At 37.1% G+C, this 8,760-nt stretch overlaps 1 non-coding gene across 1 annotated transcript; it reads left to right on the forward strand.

The window, feature by feature from the left end:
* Positions 1-425: 425 nt before the first annotated feature.
* LOC118636699 lies at positions 426-532 on the forward strand. The gene has a single exon (XR_004960687.1). It is a non-coding gene; the product is annotated as a U6 spliceosomal RNA (small nuclear RNA).
* Positions 533-8,760: the final 8,228 nt, after the last annotated feature.

Raw genomic sequence — 8,760 nt, forward strand, 5'->3', positions numbered from 1 at the left:
GTCAAAGAGAAATCGATAGCAATACAATCATAGCAGGGGACTTCAACACCCTGCTGACATCACTGGATAGATCCTCTAGACAAAAAATTAGCAAGGAAACAGAGACTCTAAACGAAGCACTAGACCAAATGGTTTTAATAGATTTCTACAGAGAAATACACCCCAAAACTACGGAATTCACATTCCCGTGAAGTGCACATGGGACATTCTCAAAGATAGACCACATGTTAGGGCACAAACTAAGTCTCTACAAGTTCAAGAAGGTTGAAATCATATCAAGCAACTTCTCAGATCACAATGGCATGAAACTAGGAATCAATTGCAAGAAGAACATACAAAGACATTTGAACACATGGAAGCTAAATAGCATGTTATTAAACAATGAATGGGTCACCGAGGAGATCAAGGAAGAAATCAAAAACTTCGTGCTCCCTTCGGCAGCACATATACTAAAATTGGAACGACACAGAGAAGATTAGCATGGCCCCTGCGCAAGGATGACACGCAAATTCGTGAAGCGTTCCATATTTTTCAACATATTAGCAAATCAGAACCAGAAATACATCAAAAAATTATTCACCATGACCAAGTGGGATTCATTCCAGGGATGCAAGGCTGGTACAATATTCGCAAATCAATAAATGTGATACACCACATAAACAAAATGAAGAATAAAAACCACATGATCGTATCAATAGATGCTGAAGAAGCATTCGACAAAATCCAGCATCCATTTCTGATAAAAACACTCAGCAATGTAGGAATAGAGGGATCATATCTCGACATAATAAAGTTCATATATGAAAGACCTCGACATAATAAAGTCCATATATGAAAGACCTACAGCCAACATCATACTCAATGGACAGAAACTAAAAACATTTCCATTAAAAACAGGAACAAGACGGGGATGTCCACTTTCACCACTCTTATGTAACATTGTACTGGAAGTCTTAGCCACAGCAATCAGACATGAAGAAAAAATCAAAGGGATCCAAATTGGAAAGGAGGAAGTGAAACTGTCATTATTTGCAGATGACATGATATTATACATAGAAAACCCTAAAGACTCCATCAAAAATCTATTTGACTAAATAAATGATTTGGCAAAGTAGCAGGATACAAAATTAACGTCAAGAAATTGACGGCATTCTTGTACATCATTGATGAACTCACAGAAAGAGAAACTGAAAAAAAAATCCCATTTACCATCGCGCCAAAAAAATTAAGATACCTAGGAATAAACTTAACCAAAGAAGTAAAGAACCTATTTGCAGAAAACTACAGGTCATTGAAAAAATAAATAGAGGAAGATATAAAAACGTGGAAGCACATACCCTGTTCATGGATTGGAAGAATTAACATCATTAAAATGTCCATACTCCCCAAAGCAATCTATAGATACAATGCAATCCCCATCAAAATACCAACGACATATTTCATAGAACTAGAACAAATACTTCAAAAGTTCATATGGAACCAAAAAAGACCCCGAATAGCCACAGCAATCTTGAAAAAGACGAACAAAGTAGGTGGGATCACAATACCAGATATCACGTTATACTACAAAGCTACTGTAACCAAAACAGCCTTGTACTGGCAGAAGAACAGGTATATAGACCGTGGAAGAGAACTGAAAACCCAGAAATGGACCCAAGGCAATACGCTCAATTAATATTTGACAAAGGTGGCAAGAGCATACAGTGAAGTAAAGACAGCCTCTTTAATAAATGGTGTTGGGAAAATTGGACAGCTATATGCAAAAAAAATGAAACTACACCGTCAATGTACACCATACACAAAAATAAACTTGAAATGGATAAAAGACTTAAATGTGACCCGTGAATCCATAAAAATTCTAGAAGAAAATGTAGACAACAAAATTTCGGATATCATACGGAGCAGAATTTTCACTGATACATCACCTAAGGCAACAGAAATAAAGGAGAAAATGAACACATGGGACTACATCAAACTAAAAAGCTTCTGCACAGCAAAAGAAACAATCATCAAAATGGAAAGGCAATGCACTGTATGGGAGAACATCATTGCCAATGATGTATCAGATAAGGGGTTAATTTCCAATATATATAGAGTGCTCATACAACTCAACAAAAGGAAGACAAAGAACCCAATTAAAAAATGGGCAGAGGAGCTGAATAGAAACCTCTCCAAACAGGACATACAAATGGCCAAAAGACATATGAAGAAATGCTCAACATCACTAATCATCAGAGAGGCAAATTAAAACAACAATGAGGTATCACCTCACACCTGTCAGAATGGCCGCCATCAACAAATCATCAAACAACAAGTGTTGGCGAGGGTGTGGAGAAAAGGGGACTCTAATACACTGCTGGTGGGAATGCAGACTGGTGCAGCCGCTATGGAAAACAATATGGTGCTACCTCAAAAAATTAAAAATTGAACTTCCATTTGACCCAGTGATCCCACTGCTGGGAATATACCCTAAGAAGCCTGAAACACCAATCAAGAAGAATATATGTTCCCCCATGTTCATAGCAGCACTATTTACAATAGCTAAGATCTGGGAACAGCCCAAGTGTCCACCAGTAGACGAATGGATAAAAAAGCAGTGGTACATATACACAATGGAGTACTATGCAGCGGTAAGAAAGAAACATCTCTTATCCTTTGAGACGACATGGAGGGACCTGGAAAGTATTATCCTAAGTGAAAGAAGGCAAGCAGAAAAAGACAAATACCACATGATCTCACTTATATACGGAATATAATGAACATAACCGTCTGAGGAATACAGTAGACCCAGACACATGGAAGTAGGGCACAGACTGACATCCCCCAGAAGAGGGGATGGGGGGTGGGGGGTGGGAAGAGATAAACCACAGAACTTATATGCATGTATGCATGACCAATGGACATGGACAACTAAGCCAGGGACGGGGCGGAGGTGGGGTGGGGTGGGGGGTGCCAATGGGGTAAAAAGGTAAAATATCTGTAACAAAAAAATAAATAAAAATTCATAAAAGAAAAAAAAAGAAATCAAAAACTTCCTGGAAACCAATGAAAATGAAGACACAACAACACAAAATCTATGGGATGCAGCGAAAGCAGTTCTGAGAGGGAAGTTCATAGCACTACAGGCCTACCTCAAAAAACAAGAACAATCTCTAATAGACTATCTAACTTCACAACTTAAAGAACTAGAGAGCAAACAAAAAGAAAACCCCAGAGCAAGTAGAAGGAAGGAAATAGTAAAGATCAGAGCAGAAATAAATGACATAGAGACCACAAAAAACAACAATTCAAAGGATTAATAAAACAAAAACCTGGTTTTTCGAAAAGATAAACAAGATTGATGGACCCTTAGCTAGACTCACCAAGAACCAAAGAGAGAGAACCCAAATACACAGAATCAGAAATGAAAGAGGAGAGATAACAACTGACACCACAGAAATACAAAAGATCGTTAACAACTACTATGAACAATTATATGGCAAAAAATTCGACAATCTAAGAGAAATGGACAAAATTTCTAGAAACACATAGTCTCCCAAAATTAGACCAGGAAGAGATAGAAAACTTGAACAGACCAATAACAACAGAAGAAATTGAAGATGTGATCAAGACTCTCCCAGCAAACAAAAGCCCAGGTCCAGATGGCTTCACGGGGGAGTTTTACCGAACATTCAAAGAAGAACTAATACCCATTCTCCTAAAAACTATTTCAAAAAAATTCAAGAAGGAAGACTTCCAAACTCGTTTTATGAAGCCAGCATAATTCTAATTCCAAAACCAGAAAAAGACACAACAAAGAAAGAAAACTACAGGCCAATATCCCTGATGAACATAGATGCTAAAATCCTAAACAAAATACTAGCAAATAGGATCCAGCAATACACCAAAAAAATAATCCACCATGACCAAGTGGGATTCATCCCAGGGATGCAAGACTGGTACAGTATTCACAAATCCATAAACGTGATACACCACATAAATAAAATGCAGAATAAAAACCACATGATCATATCAATAGATGCTGAAAAAGCATTCGACAAAATCCAGCATCCATTTCTGATAAAAACGCTCAGCAGTGTGGGAATAGAGGGATCATATATAGACATAATAAAGGCCATGTATGAAAGACCTACAGCCAACATCATACTCAATGGGCAAAAACTAAAAGCATTTCCCTTAAGAACAAGAACAAGGCAAGGATGCCCACTTTTGCCATTCCTATTTAACATAGTACTGGAAGTCTTAGCCACAGCAATGAGACAAGAAGAAAAAATAAAAAGGATCCAAATTGGAAAGGAGGAAGTGAAATTGTCATTATTTGCAGATGACATGACACTATACAGAGAAAACCCCAAAGACTCCATGAAAAGTTTACTAGACTTAATAAATGAATTTGGCAAAGTAGCAGGATACAAAATTAATGTCAAGAAATCGATGGCATTCTTATACACTAATGATGAACTCACAGAAAGAGAAACTAAGCAAAAAATCCCATTTACCATTGTGTCAAAAAAATTAAGATAATTAGGAATAAACTTAACCAAAGAAATAAAGGACCTATTCACAGAAAACTACAGGTCATTGAAAAAAGAAATAGAGGAAGATATAAAAAAGTGGAAGCACATACCCTGTACATGGATTCGGAGAATTAACATCATTAAAATGTCCATGTTACCCAAAACAATCTATAGATTCAACGGAATCCCCATCAAAATACCAACGGCATACTTCACAGAATTAGAACAATTATTTCAAAAGTTCATATGGAACCAAAAAAGGCCTCGAATAGCCACAGCAATCTTGAAAAGGAAGAACAAAGTTGGACGGATCACAATACCAGATTTCAGGTTATACTACAAAGCCACTGTAATGAAAACAGCCTGGTACTGGGCACAAGAACAGGCATATAGACCAGTGGAACAGAACAGAAAACCCAGAAATGGACCCAAGGCAATATGCTCAATTAATATTTGACAAAGGTGGCAAGAGCATACAGTGGAGTAAGGACAGCCTCTTTAACAAATTGTGCTGGGAAAATTGGACAGCTACTTGCTGAAAAATTAAAACTACACCATCAACTTACACCCTACACAAGAATAAACTCAAAATGGATAAAAGATTTAACTGTAATCCATGAATCCTTAAAAATCCTACAAGAGACTGTAGGCAACAAAATTTCAGCCAACATACGCAGCAGAATTTTTACTGACACATCACCTAAGGCAATAGAAACAAAGGAGAAAATGAACACATGGGACTACATCAAACTCAAAAGCTTCTGCACAGCAAAAGATACAATTATCAAAACGGAAAGGCTATCCACTGTATGGGAGAGCATAAAAGACGGAACTTTTACCTTTGCAACATAATGGATGGACCTGAAGATTATCATGCTAAGTGAAATACACCAGTCAGAGAAAGACAAATATCATATTATCTCACTTATATGTGGAATCTAATGACCAAAATAAACTGACAAGCAAAATAAAACTAGAAGCATGGATACATGGAACAAACTGCATAGTACTCCATTGTGTATATGTACCACTGCTTTTTTATCCATTCGTCTACTGGTGGACACTTGGGCTGTTTCCAGATCTTAGCTATTGTAAATAGTGCTGCTATGAACATGGGGGCACATATATTCTTCTTGATTGGTGTTTCAGGCTTCTTAGGGTATATTCCCAGCAGTGGGATCACTGGGTCAAATGGAAGTTCAATTTTTAATTTTTTGAGGTAGCACCATATTGTTTTCCATAGCGGCTGCACCAGTCTGCATTCCCACCAGCAGTGTATTAGAGTCCCCTTTTCTCCACACCCTCGCCAACACTTGTTGTTTGATGATTTGTTGATGGCGGCCATTCTGACAGGTGTGAGGTGACACCTCATTGTTGTTTTAATTTGCATCTCTCTGATGATTAGTGATGTTGAGCATTTCTTCATATGTCTTTTGGCCATTTGTATGTCCTGTTTGGAGAGGTGTCTATTCAGCTCCTCTGCCCATTTTTTAATTGGGTTCTTTGTCTTCCTTTTGTGGAGTTGTATGAGCACTCTATATATATTGGAAATTAACCCCTTATCTGATACCTCATTGGCAATACTATTCTCCCATACCGTGGGTTGCCTTTCCATTTTAATGAGTGTTTCTATTGCTGTGCAGAAGCTTTTTAGTTTGATGTAGTCCCATGTGTTCATTTTCTCCTTTATTTCTGTTGCCTTAGGTGATGTATCAGTGAAAATTCTGCTCCGTATGATGTCCGAAATTTTGTTGCCTACATTTTCTTCTAGAATGTTTATGGATTCATGGGTCACATTTAAGTCTTTTATCCATTTCGAGTTTATTTTTGTGTATGGTGTAAGTTGATGGTCTAGTTTCATTTTTTTGCATATAGCTGTCCAATTTTCCCAACACCATTTAATAAAGAGGCTGTCTTTACTCCACTGTATGCTCTTGCCACCTTTGTTAAATATTAATTGAGCGTATTGCCTTGGGTCCATTTCTGGGTTTTCAATTCTGTTCCACTGGTCTATATGCCTGTTCTTGTGCCAGTACTAGGCTGTTTTGGTTACAGTCGCTTTCTAGTATAACCTGATATCTGGTATTGTGATCCCACCTACTTTGTTCGTCTTTTTCAAGATTGCTGTGGCTATTCAGGGTCTTTTTTGGTTCCATATGAACTTTTGAAGTGTTTGTTCTAGTTCTATGACATGTGTCGTTGGTATCTTGATGGGGATTGCATTGAATCTATAGATTGCTTTAGGTAGTATGGACATTTTAATGATGTTAATTCTTCCAATCCATGAACAGGGTATGTGCTTCCACGTTTTTATATCTTCCTCTATTTATTTTTTCAATGACCTGTACTTTTCTGCAAATAGGTCCTTTACTTCTTTGGTTAAGTTTATTCCTAGGTATCTTAATTTTTTTGGCGCGATGGTAAATGGGATTTTTATTTTTCAGTTTCTCTTTCTGTGAGTTCATCATTGGTGTACAAGAATGCTGTCGATTTCTTGACGTTAATTTTGTATCCTGCTACTTTGCCAAATTCATTTATTAAGTCTAGTAGATTTTTGATGGATTCTTTAGGGTTTTCTATGTATAATATCATGTCATCTGCAAATAATGACAGTTTCACTTCCTCCTTTCCAGTTTGAATCCCTTTTATTTTTTCTTCATGTCTGATTGCTGTGGCTAAGACTTCCAGTACAATGTTAAATAAGAGTGGCGAAAGTGGCCATCCCTGTCTTGTTCCTGTTCTTAATGGAAATGTTTTTAGTTTCTGTCCATTGAGTATGATGTTGGCTGTAGGTCTTTCATATATGGCCTTTATTATGTCGAGATATGATCCCTCTATTCCTACATTGTTGAGCGTTTTTATCAGAAATGGATGCTGGATTTTGTCGAATGCTTTTTCACCATCTATTGATATGATCATGTGGCTTTTATTCTTCATTTTGTTTATGTGGTATATCACGTTTGTTGATTTGCGAATATTGTACCAGGCTTGCATCCCTGGAATGAATCCCACTTGGTCATGGTGAATAATTTTTTTGATGTATTTCTGGATCCGATTTGCTAATATTTTGTTCAGGATTTTGGCGTCTATGTTCATCAAGGATATTGGCCTGTAGTTTTCTTTCTTCGTAGTGTCTTTTTCTGGTTTTGGAATTAGAATTATGCTGGCCTCATAGAACGTGTTTGGAAGTCTTCCTACTTCTTGAATTTTTTGAAATAGTTTGAGGAGAATGGGTGTTAGTTCTTTTTTGAATGTTCGGTAAAACTCCCCGGTGAAGCCATCTGGACCTGGGCTTTTGTTTGCTGGGAGAGTCTTGATTACCTCTTCAATTTCCTTAGTTGTTATTGGTCTGTTCAAGTTTTCTATCTCTTCGGGGAATAGTTTTGGGAGACTGCGTTTCTAGAAATTTGTCCATTTCACTTAGATTGTCGAATTTGTTGCCATATAGTTGTTCATAGTAGTTGTTAACGATCTTTTGTATTTCCGTGGTGTTGGTTGTTACTTCTCCTCTTTCATTTCTGATTTTGTGAATTTGGGTTCTCTCTCTGTTTCTTGGTGAGTCTAGCTAAGGGTCCATCAATCTTGTTTATGTTTTCAAAAAACCAGCTCTTTGTTTCATTGATCCTTTAAATTGTTTTTTTGGTCTCTATGTCATTTATTTCTGCTCTGATCTTTACTATTTCCTTCCTTCTACTTGCTCTGGGGTTTTCTTTTTGTTTGCTTTCTAATTCTTTAAGTTGTGAGGTTAGACAATCAATTAGAAATTTTTCTTGTTTTTTGAGGTAGGCCTGTAATGCTATGAACTTCCCTCTCAGAACTGCTTTCGTTGCATCCCATAGATTTTGTGTTGTTGTGTGTTCATTTTCATTGGTTTCCAGGAAGTTTTTAATTTCTTCCTTGATCTCCTCGGTGACCCATTCATTGTTTAATAACATGCTATTTAGCCTCCATGTGTTGAAATGTCTTTGCATGTTCTTGTTGCAATTGATTTCTAGTTTCATGCCATTGTGATCTGAGAAGTTGCTTGATATGATTTCAACCTTCTTGAACTTGTAGAGACTTAGTTTGTGCCCTAACATGTGGTCTATCTTTGAGAATGTCCCATGTGCACTTCACGGGAATGTGAATTCTGTAGTTTTGGGGTGTATTTCTCTGTAGAAATCTATTAAAACCATTTGGTCTAGTGCTTCGTTTAGAGTCTCTGTTTCCTTGCTAATTTTTTGTCTAGAGGATCTATCCAGTG

The sequence above is a fragment of the Molossus molossus genome, unplaced genomic scaffold, assembly GCF_014108415.1.
Source record: "Molossus molossus isolate mMolMol1 unplaced genomic scaffold, mMolMol1.p scaffold_m16_p_2, whole genome shotgun sequence".
Taxonomy (NCBI): Eukaryota; Metazoa; Chordata; class Mammalia; order Chiroptera; family Molossidae; genus Molossus; species Molossus molossus.